This window comes from Lissotriton helveticus, chromosome 3_1 (genome assembly GCF_964261635.1).
Source record: "Lissotriton helveticus chromosome 3_1, aLisHel1.1, whole genome shotgun sequence".
Classification (NCBI taxonomy): Eukaryota; Metazoa; Chordata; class Amphibia; order Caudata; family Salamandridae; genus Lissotriton; species Lissotriton helveticus.
In genome coordinates this window covers 1,503,393,812-1,503,414,805 of record NC_136061.1, presented here as the reverse complement: position 1 = coordinate 1,503,414,805, position 20,994 = coordinate 1,503,393,812, and the positions used below count along the sequence as shown (strand labels likewise).

Genomic DNA, 20,994 nt, shown 5'->3' with positions numbered 1-20,994 from the left:
TGGACCAGGTTTTTAGATTGAATCTGATCTACTGGAGGACAGCAAAGTTCGAGGGCGGCAGTTTGTACACAATCTTTGTGGACTTACGGGCCGCCTTCGACTTGGTTCCCAGGGGGAAACTTTGGAGCGTCCTGGCGGAGATGGGTGTACCCCCAGACATCCTACTGATCTTGCAGAGGCTCCACTACAATAACTACGCCCGTGTGAGGTGTGGGAGGTCGGGGGAACTGACCGACAGATTCCCCGTGGGCAGAGGGGTAAGACAGGGTTGTGTGCTGGCGCCGACCCTGTTTTGCCTCTTCGTCAACGGGGTAATCGCCCATCTCAATGCCACCGACCATACTGACGCCCCAAAACTAAATGGCAGCAGGGTGCCCGCAATTATGTTTGCGGATGACACACTGCTGCTATCGAAAACCCCCATGGGCATACAAAGGATACTTGATTCCTTTGTGGCTTTCTGCTGTGACAGAGGGCTGGAAATCAATGCTAATAAAACCAAATTTATGGTTCTGAACCCAAGCCAGAAGCAGCGCCCGAATCCACATCTGGGTGCCGTCTGGTTGGAAAGAGTAGCCACCTTTGAATATCTTGGTGTGACCCTCAACGAAACCTTGACCTGGGGACCCCACCAGAGTAGGGCAAATCTTAAATTAATACAAACTACTGGGGGCATCTCCCGGATGATGACCGGCTCGTCCTACCGCCCATTGGGGGCTCTAATCCAGATATATAGGGCCCAGGCCAGGGGGGCGATCATGTACGGGGCTGAACTGTGGGGCCATATGCCATGCCGGAACCTGTCTCTAACAGAAAATAAGTTCATAAGACAGATAACCGCACTTCCCCCTAGTACTCCGCTCCTCCCCTTGAGGCTTGATCTAGGGTTACGACCACTTGCCGACGAGATAAGCTTGAGACCCATTGCCTTCTGGCGTAGGCTTTGGAGTAGCAATAATCTCGCCGACTATAGGGCGGAACTTGTCGAACTACTGAATCACCCCAAGGCGCTTTCCATCCCCTGGGTCAAAAATATTCAAGCTATCTGTGTGGAATTGGGGCTCCCTGATTTGTGGTCTAAGCCGGCGAATGTTGCACCAAACATCTCCAAGAGGTCCCTGGCGAATTTATATCACGAACATAAAAGGGCAAGGGCCCAAGCTACCCAGCCAGAGGGGTCCCTATCATCTGTATTCCTGCAAACCAAGGATCTCTATAGACTTGAGAAGGTACTGGACCCTATATATCCCACACTTGCTAGGAAGTTGTTCCTCCAATGGAGACATGGCACATTGCCCTTTCGGGCCTTTACAAGTTCTTGGTCATCGGCTCCCTCCACAAAGCACTGTCCTGTCTGACTTGACAAAGAGGAAAATGACCTGCACGTGGTGTTCTTCTGCCCAGCATACAAGGCAGCTAGGAAATACTGGCTCCTCCCTCTGATAAAGAATTGGGGGGGCAGGGAATACGCACCAATGTACAGGATTTTAAAATCCGATGTTTCTGGCCCAACAGTTTTTGCACTTTCCAAATTTTTTATTAATGTTTGGTACACGCGTAATCGCATTTTAAAATACGCTGGGTAGTGCCTAGTAATGTTTCCCCTTTTTAAAATGCTCTCATGTCTGTATAGATTATTTTAACATATGTACTCACTGTTTTATCTGCTTATGACAGAGTTACATGTGATCTTATTTGTATTGTGTATCTTTTATGACCGAATGGTCGAAATAAAGATTGGAAATTGAAAGGTTGTAGAAACTGACTCCAATGTATGTAATTCTCCTATCATTCCAGTCTTGAAACGTACTGATCCAAATGCACCCCCAGTATATCGATTAGTGATTGACCTTCGAGAGCTTAATAAAGGTATCATTCCTCAGTATCCAGTAGTCCCAGATATTTCTTCCCTATTGACAGCCATTGATTCTGAAGCTACATTTTTCACAGTTATCGATCTCAAGAATGCATTTTTCAGTGTCCCCATTCCTCCAGACAGCCAGTACCTTTTCGGTTTTTGTTTAAATAGAAGGAGCTATAAATTCACACGAGCTCCTCAAGGTTTTACAGAAAGTCCTAGTATTTACAGTCAAGCACTTAAGAGACAACTAGACAATACCCGCATGCCAACTGACACTGCCCTGCTCCAGTATGTCGATGATCTACTGATCACAGCCCGTTCTGAACGTGACTGCGAGCGTGCGTCACTTACGGTTCTGTATTTTCTGGCCGAACAGGGGCACAAGGTGTCCCCTTCTAAATTACAATTCTGTGTCCAGCAAGTGGTCTACTTGGGACACTTACTGTCCAAGTGGGGTAGGCAGTTGACACCTGACCGTATCCAGTTAATAGCGAGTCTTCCACAGCCCAAGACACAGAAGGAGGTACGAGCTTTTATCGGCCTTACTTCTTACTGCAGACAATGGATTCCTCAGTATGCATTTCTAGCCAAGCCACTGATACAGTTAACGACACAGGAGGCAGCCGTATCGACTGTCCTCCCTTGGACCCAGGAACATACACTTGTTTTCAATGAATTAAAGAAAGCCTTATGCCAAGCACCTGTTCTAGCGACACCGAACTACAGTAAGCCTTTTACACTTTTTGTCACAGAACGTGATGGTACTGCATTATCTGTTCTCACACAAGATCAAGCAGGACAGTACAAGCCCTGTGCTTATTTTTCGAGCACATTAGATCCAGTAGCCCAGGCTCTGCCTGCGTGCCTCAAGTCAGTTGCAGCCACAGCTCTAGCTATCAGACAAAGTGATTCCATAGTGTTAGGACATTCCCTGACAGTACAAGTTCCACACTCGGTGGAAGTTCTTTTAAACCGAACACAGACTCAGCACTTGACAATTGCACGTTTAACAGGTTATGAACTTACACTGTTCCAGCCACACATAGAAATCAGACGCTGCAATATTCTAAATCCTGCTACACTGTTACCGTCAGTTACTTCAAATCCTGCCACACATGACTGTGTGGAAGTTGTTAACACTATGACAAAGCCAAGACAAGACTTGACAGATATTGCATTACCTGATCCTGACCTGACACTTTATGTGGATGGTTCATGTATGAGAACAAATACAGGAGAACTAGTAGCTGCGTATGCAGTGACTACTGAAACCGAAGTTATAGAAACACATCGTATTGACACCTTGTCTGCTCAAGCAGCAGAGCTGGTAGCTCTGACCCAAGCCTGCATACGTGCCAAGGACCTGAAAGTAAACATATATACAGATTCACGTTATGCATTCGGAGTCGTACACGACTTTGGAGTGCTCTGGCAGGAGAGAGGTTTCATGACTTCTCATGGAACCAAGATACAGCATGGTCTCCTCATTCAAGCTCTGTTAGATGCAATACATTTACCGACAGCTATCGCTATCATGAAGTGCAAGGCACATACGAAAGTTACTGACATCATTTCCCAAGGTAACGATTTAGCAGATCGCACAGCCAAGCTTACAGCTCAGATTCCAGACATTCCAGTTAACACGACACCGACACTTACTCCAGATCAGACTACTTGTATGACAGTTAAGGACCCTACACAAGATGTCATAGACATACAGTTACATGCTACTCCTGAAGAAATCAAGAAATGGTCCGAACAAGGAGGGGTCCAGACAGATCAAGGATGGTTGACGAAGGGAAAGGCCACATGGTTTCTCCCCGACTCTATGGTTCAAGTCATTATTAATACCGCACATAGTCCAGCACATCTAGGAGAAAAAGCTATGTTAGACAGTATTCAGAACCTTTGGTTCAACAAACATTTACGAGCTGCAGCCAAGCAGAAAGTCCGTACCTGTATGATATGTTGTCAGTTCAACCCAGGTAAAAGTGTCCCGGTGGAACAAGGTGGATTCCAACCTCCTGACCACCCTTTTGAAGTCCTCCAGATGGATTATATTCAGATGGAGCGATGTCGAGGTTTCAAGTATGTTCTCGTAGTTGTATGCGCCTTGTCCAGGTGGACAGAAGCCTATCCAGTTCCAGATTACACAGCCGCGACCACTGCCAGGCAGTTGGTTCGTGAATTCTTTCCCCGCTATGGACTCCCTAGGGTCGTGTATTCAGATAACGGCCAGCCATTCTCATCCGAGCTTATGAAACATGTTTCCCTTCTGTTAGGGTACCAGTGGAGTTTCCATTGTGTACGCCATCCTGAAGCAGCCGGTCTCGTAGAGAGACATAATCAGACTCTGAAAATACGCATTGCAAAAGTATGTAAAGAGGAAGGTGTAGACTGGCTAGTAGCTCTGCCAGTTGCTTTATTTTATATGAGGATGGTTGCACATTCCAGATCAGGTCTGTCCCCGTATGAGGTCGTATTCGGCCGCCCCCCAAACATGTGGGGTACACCTAGACCCCGCAGTATTACAGATGTTTCCAGTAATATGCTGACAGATTACCTAGCTTCCTTGATGTCTGCCCTACACTCTTGTCGTTCACAGGTTGCCGCCACATTTCCAGACAACACCGAGGTGAAACCGCATGAAGTCGTCCCCGGTGACTTCGTATTCGTCCGAAATTTTGATCGCTCAAGTCCGCTGGAGCCCCGCTGGAAGGAGCCTCGGATGATCTTACTAACAACAAGGACCGCCGTAAAGCTCGAGGGCAGGAAGGGGTGGGTCCATCTGAGCCATATAAAGAAATTCCATGGAATACGTAAACAGACTTTTGCTAAGGACTGCCTTATTCCGAAAGACTGCCTAAAAACAGACTCTGAACTTGACTCTGAACTCAAAGTTCCCCTGTTAGAGAAAACTCCGCAACAGGAGTATAAACAGAAGCTCCGGTCTAGTAAAATAAGTCAGCCAGTTTAATTGTCTAAGTCCCTCTCGGGTGAAACGGTTAGACAGGTTCCTGACATGTATGAGATAGACCCCCACAGTGAGAGAGTTAGTCAAAACTCTAAAATATGTATTATTGTTCTAAGTTTCTTGTTATTTTTGAGTCTTCTGGTTACCTGCACAAGTTATGCTTTACATTTATGTTTTCCAGTTTCACATGTACATATGTTTTCTAATGATACAGTAGAGCACACATTTAGTGATCTGCCTCCTCACGAGCTATCCTATCGTCTTGCTATGCGAAATAATACATTCATCCGAATGTTGCACTATTCACACCAGACCAGCAATGCCACTAATTGTTGGGTGTGTGGTCGACTTCCCCCTTTCCAGACACCGAAGGGAGTTCTGCCACTCTTTCCTTATCCGTTTTCACATAATGGTTCGTGTGGAGCATGGTCCACTTTAACGTCATCCTCAACTGATATGTCCCTTCTGAATAGAACATGTTTTCCAGACAAGCAAGGTCTCTCCCATAGAACAGGGTTAGATCTAGAAAATGAAGTATATGATTTAGGTAATTATTCTTCGAATTTCATGGTCCTGAATGTTCAGTCCGATACTACTCCAGATTTACCTGCTATTTCAGTACTACCAGTCAAAGGCGAATTATGTGTCAGAAAGAATGGTTCCGCACATGTAGGACATAGTGATTATACTACTATTGTCGAGTATAGTGACAGTGGGAAATCTATTTTCAAAGCCTCACGTCATTCTTATTTTGTTTGTGGTCAGACCGCATATGTTCGTCTGCCCCTCGATTGGGATGGAACATGTTACATTGCCTTCCTACTGCCACCAGTTTTTCTAGCCCCATCTGATTATCACAGAAACACACATCTAGTACACATTAGACATAGAAGGGAGATCGAGTCCCCGATTGTCGATCAAACTGAAACTACTCTAGAACAGTATCAAGACTTCAATAAAGGTTTCTTCTTCTTTATAGGACCTATCCAGAATAGTAAGTTAATACGTAGGTTAACCAGAACCCTTGAAGCAGTAGTGAATGAGACTACTTCTGCTCTAGGTAACTTAACTGAAGAGCAATCTGCTATGAGATTTGTCGTGCTCCAAAATCGTCTCGTTCTTGACGTCATCCTGGCCGATAGAGGAGGAGCATGTAGAGTCATCGGATCTAGTTGCTGCATTTTCATTCCTAATAACGCGCCGTCTGTTTATTCAGCTATAACCAGACTTCATAAAATTGCCCATCAGTTACACCAGAATCCAGGCACCTGGACATGGTCCGGTTGGCTCTGGAGTATTATATCTGCCTGGGGATGGAAAGTACTGTCATTCCTGGGTATTGCAGTAATGATCATATTCAGTTGCTGCCTCTGTATACAATGTGGCCCTGCGATTTGCGGCATGTGCGCTACCTCTTGTACTCCTAGTCCTAAGTCCCGTTCCAAGACAATTCGAGACGAGCAAATGATGCTATATGAAATGATAGATGGTATCATGAATATTGATGTTTCCTGATGGAAACGTAGGGCACAAGGAGGGAATGTGGAAAAGTAAATTTTGCCATGTTGTATGTGCCTACGTGTTCCCCATCTTATACTATATGTGCATGATCGATATGCATGTATTCCCCTCTGATCGATTAAAGACGCAATTACAGTTGTGTCCATTTCTAGTATGCCAGTTTCCAGTCCTTGTGAAAGCAACGAATATTAGGCCTATGTAAACCTACGTTGCTACATTTTACAGTGTGCACGTTAACTCATTGAATTGTCCCCGTTTCTAGGCCTCAAAAGGGCCCGGACACCAGATTCAGCTCCTGTCTCCTGAACCCTCTCCGAGGAGCGATACAGCCCCCACCTGCATCCCTGACCCCTAGCTTACTTTCATGCCTCACAGTGCCCGGCTCGGCCTGGCTCTGCCTCCCAGTCTGCCAAGAGTATGTTATGATTCTAGTTATCAGTCCGGCCCTCCTTCTCTGCATTCCTAAGCTACTGAATCGCATCAATAGTTTCCGTCATGGTCTAGCCTTTATGTCTCCATGTAAAAGAAATACTGTATTAATATTCATAGAATATTCCTCGTACATGCAATACATGTAGAATTATGCATGCACCAGTCTTAGTGTCTAGTAGCCTTTGCCCTGATAACTTTTGGATTCTATCAATATGTACTCCAAACACCAGATACCAGATATGTCTTAGGTACATGTCGCTCTGACACTCCAGACTTTAGTCTCCTCTTCTAGTGCAGAAGCCATAGCCCCCAGTTCTCCCTGGTAACACGTCATTGCCCGTTTGCGCGCACCACTAGGTTAAAGGTCCCAGCTGCTCAGGTAGCCCCCTCCATGTTTCCGCCCCATTTATGACACTTCTGTTACGTTTACATCACATGTCTATGTATACGCCCTGTACACGCCTTCTTGTTACATCATTTTACCCTTATCTTTCGCGACTGCTACAAGAAACGCCTACTGCTACGCCTACTGTATTGAATGTAATGCAATTGTTTTGATATATATACTGTGAACTGTTACTGAAAGTTGTCCAAGCCCCGATTTCCATTCCCTGGCAGCTGCCATCCCGTACTATTGCAGGCTGTCCTGTTCCTGTCCTTATGCCTGTTTAAAGCCTGTCGACTCAAGATACCTCGAATCCTGAACTCTTATTTATTGAGCTACCTGTTTTATTGATTATATGAAAAATAGTACCGGTAATTAATTATTTATTTACCACATGTCCATCAATTGTTTGTTTTGCATTTGTCTAGAAATTGGACAAGGAGGAAGGCTAGTTGGAGATCCTTGCCCTCAAAGCATGCCTGAACTGCCTGCCTACATGTTCTTATTCCCTTTTTCTTCAAAGCAGGTTTTAATATGTATCTTTGTTCATTGGCCAATTTCCTGCATATGCATAGCAGATGTGCCATATCCTTATTTGGATCACCGCATAGTCAGCAGTTATTTGTTGATGGTGGACATTTCCACGGGGGCAGATAAAACAGTGATGGGAGAATGCCCAACCTTAGTTGAAAGTATTTTTCCTTTGTAGACCACGTGAAGCCGGCGCCTAAGTAGGGTTGAGGCGAGCCTCTAGTATAACTCTGTAGAATGAACTAACCATGTGCCCTTTTCGTTAGCACTGCCTTATCTTACACTGATGAAATAATTTTTACTGTTTTGTTTACCAGCTTTTTAAAAGCATTATGGGATCCAATGCTCTCCCACAGATTTCGTAGAGCCAAGCTGTCTATAGAATTCTGTAAATAAGTAATTGCCGCACTGACTTTTTTGGATTCAAGCTCTTTCCAGAGGTAGGTTTTTCAGAGTCTTCAGATCAGCTCCCTTTATTTTGTGCCAGCATTTGGCGTATGTGCCCTTTCGTGCTATTTGTTGGTTCCTTGGGACGAATTCAAGCCTTATTTGTGCCGGAGATGTATATTTAGGAAAACTAAATATAGTTCTCATTGCCCTGGCTGCTGTACTGTCCAGGATCAATGCATCGCCTCCTCATAGGCATTCGCTTTCATAGGTGACGGAGGGTGTGAGTTTTGCTTGATTCACCTGTAGCAAAGGTGTGAGGCTCAAGCCAGCTATTTTGAGTTTAATGTTTTTAGTGCTACTGCTGTTGCAGTGTCTCTCCTAACTATTGCTTCTTTCTGTAGGTGGAACATGACCTTGCTGTCCACTATTACGCCCAGGTACTTGTATTATTCCACAGTTTCCAATGGGGAGCCTCCTACTAGCCAGTCTGTGTGTGGCCCTCCTCGAGTTTATTCCCATCACCTTAGTATTCTCTAAGTTGTAGCCGAGTAGCTAAAAGCTGTGTTGATCAGATGTTGTAGACCAATCAGCGTGCGACTGATTAAGGCAATATCGTTGGCGAAGAGTAAGGTTGAGATGTTAAAACCACCCAGTTTAGGAGCATGGGAGTTGCAGTTACCTAGCTCGGGGGAGAGATCTGACATATAAAGGTTAAACAAATTCGGGGCCAGGAAGCAGCCTTGTTTGAGGCCCTCAGTCATCTGAACTTTTCTCGACAGACAGTCGCCAACTCCCAGCTTGATTTGAACCCATGTGTCAGTATGGAGTGTAATCAGCTGGGACAATGAAGCTGATGGAATTTTTCTTTTTGATAGCTTAATCCATAATTTGTTCCTATTGATGTTGTCAAAGGTAGATGAATAATCAATGAAGCAGATGAAAAGAGCGTGGTTGGCAGATTTGGCAGCCTCTATTAGAAGGGATAAGGCGAGTATGTTTGTTGTTGTACCAGTGTGTTTGCAAAAGCCTGTTTGATTAATAGGAATTGCTGCCTTTTCTGCTGCCCAGTCAGTAAGTTCATCCAGTAAGAGGCCACATTATATTTGGCATAGTTGTCTATTAAGGCAACAAGTCTGTAGTTTTTTGCATTGTTTTTGCTGCCTTTTTTGTGGATTGGCGATATAATTGACCCCTTCCACGAGTTTGGAATGATTCCCACTTCTAAAATCTGATTATACTGTGGCAATAGTGCTGCTGCCCAATATTCCGGGTCTTGATTATATAGGATAGGTGGAATGCCATTAGGACCCGGTGCACCCTCTGTCTTTCCTTTCGCTATCCTTTCCATGATCTGTTTGTCCGTGAAGACCATGGGTTCTGGCTCCGGTAGTGTAGCACAGTGTGATGTGATGTAGGGCTGCTGGCTTCTTGAGGCTCATTCGCAATGGGCGATGGTGTTATATTAAAGTGATGCAAGAGATAGTGATGCTGGTACAGTAGAGAAACACTGTTGAGACGTGGTTTAAATGGGATGCGATGGGAGCCGCTTGGATATGTTGGTGTTGGCCCCCTTGGCGCTCCCCAACAGCAGCAGCAGTACGCTTTTTCTCTAGGCATTCCTTGACCCTGGAATCTGACGGCAGCCGCAACTGAGTTGTCACAGGGCCTCTTGGGTGAGGGATAGACTTGGTTCAGAGGGATCCTCATGATAGATGGATTTGGATTACCGCAGGGGTGAATGGGAATCTATTTAATTTTGTGAGTTATTATGCCCCGATTTCAGATGATTTCAAATAGATCATTAAGATTAATGAGCTGGCTAGGGGAGCAGTGGGTCCTATAGTTTAAGGGGAGACATTAATTATATTCAGGGTTTGGCAAGGGATGCCTTAAATAAAACAAAAAAACAGCTGAAGCCAAATACTAACAAGCATTGGCATAGCCAATAGGTCTGGCTTTTGGGACCTTATAAGTATTTAGTTATGCAGCACAATATCCTTGGTGCTACATCAACTGTTGCATGGCTAAACACTTGGCTATGCCAATGCATGTTTTTAATCTTCTCATGGCCAGCTATCCTCACCCCAAGTTACTTTTGTTTTTCATATGTTACTGTTTCTGGAACAGTCCCACTTTTGAAGTCTTATTGGTACTCTTTCTTTAGATACTTATATTGTTTCCATGGTCAGATGTGGGTGTAAACAGGGGAAGTACTAAACGGATCAATCAATCAATCAATCAATCATGCCATTTGTATAGCGCACTACTCACCCGGGAGGGTCTCAAGTCGCTTGGGGGGAGGGGTATGCTACTACTCGAACAGCCAGGTCTTGAGTTGTTTCCTGAAGGCGAGATGGTCCTGGGTCAGCCGAAGGTGGATGGGGAGGGAGTTCCAAGTCTTGGCAGCCAGGTAAGAGAAGGATCTTCCTCCGGCGGTGGCTCTTCGGATGCGTGGTACGGCTGCGAGGGCGAGGCTGGTGGACCGTAGCTGGCGGGTGGGCGTGTAGAAGGTCAGGCGGTCGTTGAGGTACTTGGGGCCCAGGTCGTGGAGAGACTTGTGTGCGTGGGTGAGGAGCCGGAACGTGATCCTCTTGTCGACGGGGAGCCAGTGCAGGTTCCTCAGGTGGCTGGAGATGTGGCTGCGTCGGGGGACATCCAGGATGAGTCGGGCGGAGGCGGAGGCGTTCTGGATGCGCTGGAGTCTTTTCTGTAGCTTGGCTGTGGTCAGGCTAAAGTCTCATGAAATAAAAAGTAGTAGAACTCTGAATGGCAGTGTGGATTTGGCAGGAATAAATCCTGTAAAGGGGAGAGAGGTTTGGTTAAAATAATGTTTGAAATAATAATTAAAATAGTTGAAAAAAAAGTTTTATGTAGTGTAAGTATATATCAGTGAAAACAAATGTAGTGGATCTCACTTCCTGTTAGGTTTCGCTCACTATGAATACTGGAACTCAGGACATACCGATGTACTGGTGATGGCAAATGGATCCCTGTAAAATGTAATCTTTATTTAGTCGTCTCTGCAGAGACAAGCAGAGCAATTACTCTTCACAATCTGCACTTCCAAGACCTCACGCGGATTGTACGTGAGGTCTCCTTTTCCTGCTCATGTACGAGCAGGAAAAGGAGGCCAGCACGTGAGGGCTGATAAAAGGCGGGAAATCCGAGGCCCTGCTAGGCAGAGGGAGGGGGCAGGTGCAGTGGAACGTTCATGCCTGTTTGAAAAGCAGTAGCTTTGACAGGGTCAAAGAGGGCAATGTCCATCATGCTCTCCGAAGTATCAAAATTACAAGATTGTAACGGACGACAGACTTTATTTCAATCACGGTTGGTCTCAGTTACTGCATTTCTACAGTGCATTCACCAGCCTGGGACAGATATAAGCGCATGTGTTAATGCAGCGCGGCCGCGAAAGAAAGGCGAGTTTTCCGTCCAATTTAAGATTTCAGAAACTACTAGAATTCTGGTGCAGCACCGCCTTAGACAATGTGTGCTGCTTAGATATAGCACAGACGTTTGGTTGGATCAAAACAGTCAGGTTTCGTTGTCTATGTAGAAAACAGCAACTGATGATGGCAAATGGATCCCTGTAAAATGTATTCCTTATTTAGTCGTCTCTGCAGAGACACGCAGAGCAATCACTCTTCAAAATCTGCGCTTCCAAGATCTCACTCAGACTAAAAGCGAAGTCGTGTACGAGCAGGAAAAGGAGGCCATCGCGTGAGGGGTGATAAAGGGCGGGAAATCCGAGGCCCTGCTAGGCAGAGGGAGGGGGCAGGTGCGGTGGAACGTTCATGCCTGTTTGAATAGAGGCAGCTTTGACAGGGTAACAGAGGGCAACGTCCATCATGCTCTTCGAAATATCAAAATTAGAAAATTGTAAAGGATTACAGATTTTATTTCAATCACGGTTGGTCTCAGTTGCTGCATTTCTACAGTGCATTCACCAGCCTGGGACAGACATAAGTGCATGTGTTAATGCCGCGCGGCTGCGAAAGTGATCGCGCTCTGTGGTGGGGGAGGGGCGGAGCGAGGCACTTGGGAGAGCAAGCGACAGGAAAGACAGATGGCGCCTGATCATGTGCTGTAAGGGTGCTGCGAGAAAAGCCAGATGGCGGCTGGGTGTGTGCGTGTAACCGCAAGCTTTAGGCCACAAGCAAAAGGTTGTGGTTGGATTTCTGAAGTCCACTCAGTAAATCTCTCGTTAGTCAAGCGCATGCGCTGGCTCAGGCGAGACCTAAAAAAGTAATGGATGCAATGAAACAAGACCACCAATTGATTGACCTATAGTGTATGGCCCACCTGGAAATTTTGCAATACGCTTGCTACTCCCATCAATTCCAGTCTGCCTCTCGTATAGACTCTTTTCTGATCTCTCGTTCCCTTAAGTGTCTTGATTCACAAATATGGGCTAATTAATTTTGGGATCATTAGGTGGCTAGTGTGGAGATGGCAAAAGAAGCGAGACGAAGAGAAAGGTCCAAGTGGCAGATGGATCGCATTCTTCTTTCCATCTAGGAATGGCTGACCAATACGAAAACATGGATTAAAGAGTTTTTCAGGTGAATAAGGGCACTGCAACCCTTTTTTCAGTCTGGGAGCTTTCAAGGCAACAATGTCAGATTGTGGCTTTCATGGCGCACAATCTAAAACTTGGGTGGACGAATAGTCGAACTCCAACTAGCACTTGATACTGCCTCACAGATGAAGATAAGCTTGTCTGGGGTCAAGCTGCAACCGCGCTGCAGCTAGCCGGTGCTAAACAAGAGTTAAGGGAATTCTTTATAATAGAGGAGATAAATAGCTCACGGTTGTTTCATCAGCAGGTATACGAAGAAAGCCAGATGGAAGGCAAATAACCTGGCTTGGTCAACCAGGGTGAAGTGGGAAGCTGCATTAATTACTGAACTGCAGGAATCAGAGACTGCAGGAATCTTTTCGGTCTCCAAAAAGAAAAGGGTGGCAAAAATGTTTTAGACCACTATAATAAGCTATACGCGACTAAATATGAGGCTTCGAAAGAAGAAAAACATCACTATTTTTTTTATATCAATTTAACGCAGCTGTCAAATATTCATGCAGAGGGATTAGTTATTGATATTACAGCTCTGAAATTCAGCAGGCTTTAGCCTCAATGTCCTGCAGAAGACTTGTGGGAATGACGGCCTTCCAACAGAGTTTTATAAAGTGTTTTTAGAAGAGTTAATACCTTTCTTAATATATCTTTTAATTTTGTGGAAGAAGGAGAAGAGGTTCCATCACCAGTTTCAGCTGCCTTTTTTTTTAGACCAAAGATAAGAGGGGTGGGTAATTGCTATAGAGATTTCTGCCCCCTGGTAAAGAATTTTCAGGCTAAGATTACTGAGACAACGCAATGTTCCTTCTCTGAGGTTGAGTGGCAGATGATCTTGCAACGTGCCAGCAAGGCCTTGTAGGCCGCCAACTTTAAAAGAATGTCATTTTTGTCATGCTGGATTGCATACTATACTCCTAAAGCCCTCCATAGAATGTATCCAGAATTAGAGGACAGATGCTTGTGGTGCCAGCAAATAGGAGAAGGAGATTGGCTGCTCACCTTCTTCACTTGCCCAATGCTGGCCCAGTTTTGGGAAAAAATATTTGGTGCTCTTAGTACTGTTGTAGAGTTCTTGGTCGTGTCAAAGCAGAGACAAACTTTGCCAAAAGTTAAAGGGTGGAAATATTAATTGCGACTGCCTCGCTAGTGGCACAATCCTTGATTCTGCTGAACAGGAGGACAGCTGGAGTACCCACATACTTAGAATTAGACAGTAAAATGATTTGAGCAAAGAAATTTGAAGAGGCCGATGCAAAAAGAGTTGGCGTGATTAAAAGGTTTGCAGTGGTTTGGACACATATGGATGGATTAGAAAGGGACAAGGTGTAAGACGGAGTAAAGTATACCTATTATGTCCATAGAAAATCATTGGTTTGTAGGAGGGGCAGAAGATGAATAGAAGCACTTTATTAAGGCTCGGTAAGGCTGCAGCGCCAAGACACCCATGGGTATAAGTGCGCTATATAAATTGCAATAACATAAATCTTATGAAAAATATGAAATGTGCATTATAGTATTTATCTATCATGGTGTCTTGGCACAACACACTGTATCTTACAGCTCTTACCTAGGAGGGGTTAACTAAAGTCAACTACCACTGCGTAAAGGGAGCCTCTCACAACAGAGATAGGGAAGTGATACCACTTCCCCTGGGATCACAGCTTACTGGACTTTGGACGTTGCCTTGACTCGTCTACCGGTATGTGTCCCAGTCACCCATCCCCTCCTCTTCCCATGCTGTGTCTCTCACCCTCCCCTCCTCTTTACCGCCTTCATTATCCGTCTACTTCCCCTGCTCCAACCCCCCTCCCCTAAATCTCTCACCTTGCCTGCTGTTCCCCTTACGTATTTGTGCTTATTGTTTATCTCGACCCTACATTTAACTATGTTGCCATGCTCTAAGAACTGTGTAACCTTTGTAACGATGTAACCTGTAACTATGATCTGATGCTCATGTAAAGCGCTCTGATACCTCCGGGTCTAGCCAGCGCTATATAAAACTTTTTAAAATAAAAAATAAAAAAAATAAAAAAAATATCTAGGTTTGAGAGAAGCACAGTGGATTGATGTTATTGTCCTAGATTTAATTTAAGAGGACGTTTCTTAGAGGTATTTTCAGCGCATTGCACTTTACTCAGTGTTTAATAAAGGCCTGGGAATACAACACCAAGCTACAACCTATCCCTGTGCTTTAATTATGATGTCTATTTATTATGAAGATATTATGAAGATTAATATCGCTAACAGATGTTCATTTCCATGATGTAATGGACAGTTATATGTTTCTGCTCAATAAAATAAAAAAGAGAATAGGAATGCAATACAATTTCGTTTTGTCTTTCATCCCTTTTTAGGTCTCGTGACCTATCAATGCGCATGCGCATTGAGAGAAGCGAGACTATAGGGCTTTAAACAAAGTTTAACTAACTGCGGCGATTTGGTGCTGTGCTCGTGCGCTTTTAGGTCAATGCGCAAGCGCATAGACCTAAAATGCGCGTGCACATCACCAAATCGCCATCTGTTCCCAAAGCCACACTCCTCCCACACCTTTGAAGTGAAGCTTAGCTTCACTTCAAAGGCCCCGGCTGCTTCACACCCTCATGCCGCTCTCCCCGCTCCGCCCCCTCCCCTGCCCGCCGTGTGTCTCCCCTTCGGTGTCTTAAGTTGTTGTGTGCAATCTCAACAATGACCTGGACCTATTGTCTGTTTTAGTTATGTTTTTGTGGGTAACAAAGTTGCTGTTTCATAGATGAGTCTGTAAACATATAGTCTGTTCATTAGACCAGTTTTCATTCTTGTGAGAATCAGTACCGCTTCATATGCATCTCCAGTCTGGTTGCAAAGAGCACTGCCAGGAACCAATCATAGCAGCGTTAGTGTGATTTTAGTGCATCAAACTACTATAGCACTTTATTGCGTAAAAATGTTTATTTCTAAAGGTTTTTTTTTGTTAACAGTTTTACATCCTAATATTGCACGTCATCTAATAACCCTCTTCACACTCTATTATGAATCCAGAGCAGGAGAGTCTGGCCTTGATTCCCTCTTGCCTTAACTTCTTTCCCTGCATGCCTCCTCTCTCTGGCTATAGCCTACTCTGTTTAACGTAATCATTTAATGTATTTATCCAAATTGCCAACGCGTAATTTCATGAGCCTCATCCCTGCCGCCTTTGAACCCCTATCCGTATGATCATTATTCTTGTTTGTCGCCCTGCCCTTTGCTTAGTCACTATACCTGTCTTCTGTTTCATGCTCCCCCTCTGCCCTTTCTGTCCTGAGAGCAGTTTACTTGGCAGTGGAAGACGGTACTTGAAGGTAATCAGCAGAAGTCCTTCCCAAGCTGCCCTCGTGTCCTTGTCATTCCTCTCTCTACCTGTACTGGAGCTCAAAGCCCATCTCCTCTGCGTTCGGCTCCGTTCTGATTACCTCTGAGTCCTCCACATCACCTGTTCTTTCACTTTCGCTTTCTCGTTATATGCCCATATACATCTCCCCTCACACTCACCCTCACTCACCCTCACCCTCACTCACCCTCACCCTCACCCTCGCTCACCCTCACCTTCACTCACCCTCACCCTCACCCTCACTCACCCTCAACCCCTCACCCTCACTCACCCTCAACCCCTCACCCTCAACCCCTCACCCTCACTCACCCTCACCCTCATTCACCCTCACTCACCCTCACTCACCCTCAACCCCTCACTCACCCTCACTCACCCTCACCCTCACCACCCTCACTCACCCTCACTCACCCTCACTCACACCCTCACTCACCCTCACCCTCACTCACCCTCACTCACCCTCAACCCCTCACCCTCACTCACCCTCAACCCTCACCCTCACTCACCTCACCCACCCTCACCCTCACTCACCCTCAACCCCTCACCCTCACTCACCCTCAACCCCTCACCCTCACTCACCCTCACTCACCCTCACCCTCACTCACCCTCACCCTCACCCTCACTCACCCTCAGCCTCACCCTCACCACCCTCACTCACCCCACCCTCACTCACCCTCACTCACCCTCACCCACCCTCACCCACCCTCACCCTCACTCACCCTCACCCCTCACCCTCACTCACCCTCACCCTCACTCACCCTCAACCCCTCACCCTCACTCACCCTCAACCCCTCACCCTCACCCTCACTCACCCTCCCTCACCCTCACCCTTGCTCACCCTCACCTTCACTCACCCTCACCCTCACTCACCCTCAACCCCTCACCCTCACTCACCCTCACCCTCACTCACCCTCAACCCCTCACCCTCATTCACCCTCACCCTCACTCACCCTCACCCTCACTCACCCTCACCCTCACTCACCCTCAACCCCTCACTCACCCTCAACCCTCACCCTCACTCACCCTCAACCCCTCACCCTCACTCACCCTCACCCTCACCACCCTCACACTCACTCACCCTCACCCTCACTCACCCTCAACTCACCCTCAACCCCTCACCCTCACCTCACCCTCAACCCCTCACCCTCACTCATCCTCACCCACACTCACCCTCACCCCTCACCCTCACTCACCCTCAACCCCTCACCCTCACCCTCACTCACCCTCAACCCCTCACCCTCAACCCCTCACTCACCCTCACTCTCCACCCCACTCACCCCTCACCCTCACCCTCACTCACTCACCCTCAACCCCTCACCCTCACTCACCCTCACCCTCACTCACCCTCAACCCCTCACCCTCAACCCCTCACCCTCACTCACCCTCAACCCCTCACCCTCACTCACCCTCACCCTCACTCACCCTCAACCCCTCACCCTCAACCCCTCACCCTCACTCACCCTCAACCCCTCACTCACCCTCAACCCCTCACCCTCACTCACCCTCACCCTCACTCACCCTCACTCACCCTCACCCTCACTCACCCTCACCCTCACTCACCCTCACCCTCACTCACCCTCACCCTCAACCCCTCACCCTCACTCACCCTCAACCCCTCACCCTCAACCCCTCACTCACCCTCACTCTCACTCACCCTCAACCCCTCACCCTCACCCTCACTCACCCTCAACCCCTCACTCACCCTCAACCCCTCACCCTCACCCTCACTCACCCTCACCCTCACCCACCCTCACCCTCAACCCCTCACCCTCACTCACCCTCACCCTCACTCACCCTCACCCTCACCCTCACTCACCCTCACCCACCCTCACCCTCACTCACCCTCACTCACCCTCAACCCCTCACCCTCACTCACCCTCAACCCCTCACCCTCACTCACCCTCAACCCCTCACCCTCAACCCCTCACTCACCCTCACTCTCACTCACCCTCACTCACCCTCCACCCCTCACCCTCACTCACCCTCACTCACCCGCAACCCCTCACCCTCACTCACCCTCAACCCCTCACCCTCACTCACCCTCACCCTCACTCACCCTCACCCTCACCCACCCTCAACCCCTCACCCTCACTCACCCTCAACCCCTCACCCTCACCCTCACTCACCCTCACTCACCCTCAACCCCTCACCCTCAACCCCTCACCCTCACTCACCCTCAACCCCTCACTCACCCTCAACCCCTCACCCTCACTCACCCTCAACCCCTCACCCTCAACCCCTCACCCTCACTCACCCTCACAACACATATTGTGTTACAATAGGTGTCACATTTGCGAAAGATAAAACTATTGGCATTGTAAATAACAAAGCTATTAATTTCGCTATTTTCAAAACAAGCACATAAATAAAAAATGTGTCCTTTACAATACCAATAGCTCAAACTTTCCTAATGCGAGACCTATTGCATTGCTGTGCTTCTCTCCCCTGCTGCACTCTCCTGCTCTCTAGAGATGTGGCCTAACAACCAGAGCTGCCATCTAAGTCACGTAAATACAAAACATGTTGCATTCCAAATGCTATAGGTGTCACATTCGCGAAAGTTATAACTATTGGCATTGTAAATGACAAAGCCATCAATTTAGCAATTTTAAAAACCAACAAATAAATAAAATATGTCATTTACAAGACCAATAACTCCAACTTTTCTAATGCGAGACCTATTGCATTTCCAATGCTTGTTTTTCTTACTCTTATATCCAACATTCCCATATTTTGTACTTATTCTTGTAGCCAGCAGATCCCAAATTTTTCAATTACATTTGTGATTATAGTTAATGTTTTAAAAAAGAATCAATATGCAATAATCTGTCTAATGATATGCAAAATACTTTTTTCCTTGAAGAAGCAATGTTCTACTGATCAAGTCGCAAAGGATACGTTGGCAATTTTCTGAAGCACAGTCCAATTCATAGTCATAGTCAAAATCCTTTATTCGACTGTCAGAAAAACAGTCATAAAAGCACAAAAATACATTATTATACAATTCATGCAAAAGTTTTTTAAAAACACACAGTATTTTATAAGTTGGTAGTTCACGAGAGAGTTAGAAATGCGGTAAGTTAAAAATACAGTAGACAAAAATAAAAATAAAAATGAAGATGCCTGTTTAAGACATGATTTCATGTTTAGTGCAAGTCATCTAGGGATCATCCTTCCATGCTTAATCTGAACTTCCGGGCTGTTTTTAAAAACTCACAGATAAAAAAGGTACTGTCATCAGGCAGCATCTGAAGATATAAAAGGGCAGGCTTAATCTGTACAAAATTCAGCTTTTTAAGCAAGGGTTTTAAAAACATTTGTCTTGGACTTGAATAATAAGGGCATAGAAATAAAAAGTGAGCCAGGTCTTGCGGAGACATGTTGTCGCAGCCGCAAGCTGGCAACACTTGACCTCTATGTGCTCCACTCGGCACAGCTAAAATCAAGTGGTAGAGACCAAATCGGAATCTGTCCAATTAATATGCTACCCCTGCCATAGTTAAAAAAAATATTGCCCTTGCTTCGTTTCTTTATATATCGATGTGAAGTGTTAAGGGACTGGTCATTGTCTTTTCAAGGCCAACCTATCAGTCAGATGTTAGAGATAAGCCCCAAATGTTCTAATTTACAGGCCTTGCAAAGGGGTAATGTCATACTATGACCACTGATGATTCACCGGTCAATAAAAAAAAACAATAAAATACGAAATCCAAGCCCCTATTGTTGGAGTGCACCCGACCAGTTACTAACCAGGCATTTTTATAAGACTTTTAAATTGACTGCTTCTGTTGAAGGTTCTCGGTTCAGACTTGAAAGTGGGAATACTGCTCACATCCTCTTTCCACCTCTGACCTCGAGTGTTTGAACTGGGCACAAAACAAACTCAGTGAACTAAGTTTTTGCATGTTATGGGTGGGAATTACATCTGATTCAGTGCTGGACAGTAGGTGGATCGTGACACATACGTGACGTCAGCTTTATCTGGCCCAGATCTGTGATCAGGCTACCCAGGAAAAGATGCTGAGTTTGTCCTGTGTAATTTTCTGACACGGGGACACAATTCAGCAGTGCCCGCGCATTGTCTGTATTCCATTCGAGGCAGCAACCTGCAGCAGCAAGGGGGCATTCTTGTTTTCCAATCCAGCAAACCACAAAGGAGTGATTTAAAGGGCCATAAACCCTTCCTTTGTTCAAGTATCATCCTGGCTGGGAGCCATCTGTAGAGTAACACCTAGATGCCAATGCAACAGGAGGAAACAAAGGCACGTAGCATATCACTTCACAAGCACTTTAGAGAAACTATGACCTGCAGGTGGGTAGTTTTATTTATTTTATTTTAAAAAGTTTTATATAGCGCTGGCTAGACCCGGAGGTATCAGAGCGCTTTACATGAGCATCAGATCATAGTTACAGGTTACATCGTTACAAAGGTTACACAGTTCTTAGAGCATGGCAACATAGTTAAATGTAGGGTCGAGATAAACAATAAGCACAAATACGTAAGGGGAACAGCAGGCAAGGTGAGAGATTTAGGGGAGGGGGGTTGGAGCAGGGGAAGTAGACGGATAATGAAGGCGGTAAAGAGGAGGGGAGGGTGAGAGACACAGCATGGGAAGAGGAGGGGATGGGTGACTGGGACACATACCGGTAGACGAGTCAAGGCAACGTCCAAAGTCCAGTAAGCTGTGATCCCAGGGGAAGTGGTATCACTTCCCTATCTCTGTTGTGAGAGGCTCCCTTTACGCAGTGGTAGTTGACTTTAGTTAACCCCTCCTAGGTAAGAGCTGTAAGAATGCAAGATTTATCTGTGTGTATGAGTAATTACAACAATAATGATTTAAGGGACAACAATTAATTCATTATTTATTAGTTCTTTTATAGCACAAATTATACTAGTGTAGGATGTCACAGCTCCTTATTTCACAATCAGATACAAAAGGTACAGGAAAAGGCATTTAAGACAATGAGGGTTATAAGCTGT

At 45.9% G+C, this 20,994-nt stretch overlaps 1 long non-coding RNA gene across 1 annotated transcript in view; it reads right to left on the bottom strand.

Annotated features, from left to right (window-relative positions):
* LOC144823549 (uncharacterized) overlaps positions 1–20,791 on the bottom strand; it is a 73,021-nt gene extending 52,230 nt beyond the window's left edge. The window contains exon 1 of the long non-coding RNA XR_013608811.1: positions 20,659–20,791. This is a non-coding gene — a long non-coding RNA (uncharacterized LOC144823549). The remainder of the gene's footprint in view (positions 1–20,658) is intronic.
* Positions 20,792–20,994: the final 203 nt, after the last annotated feature.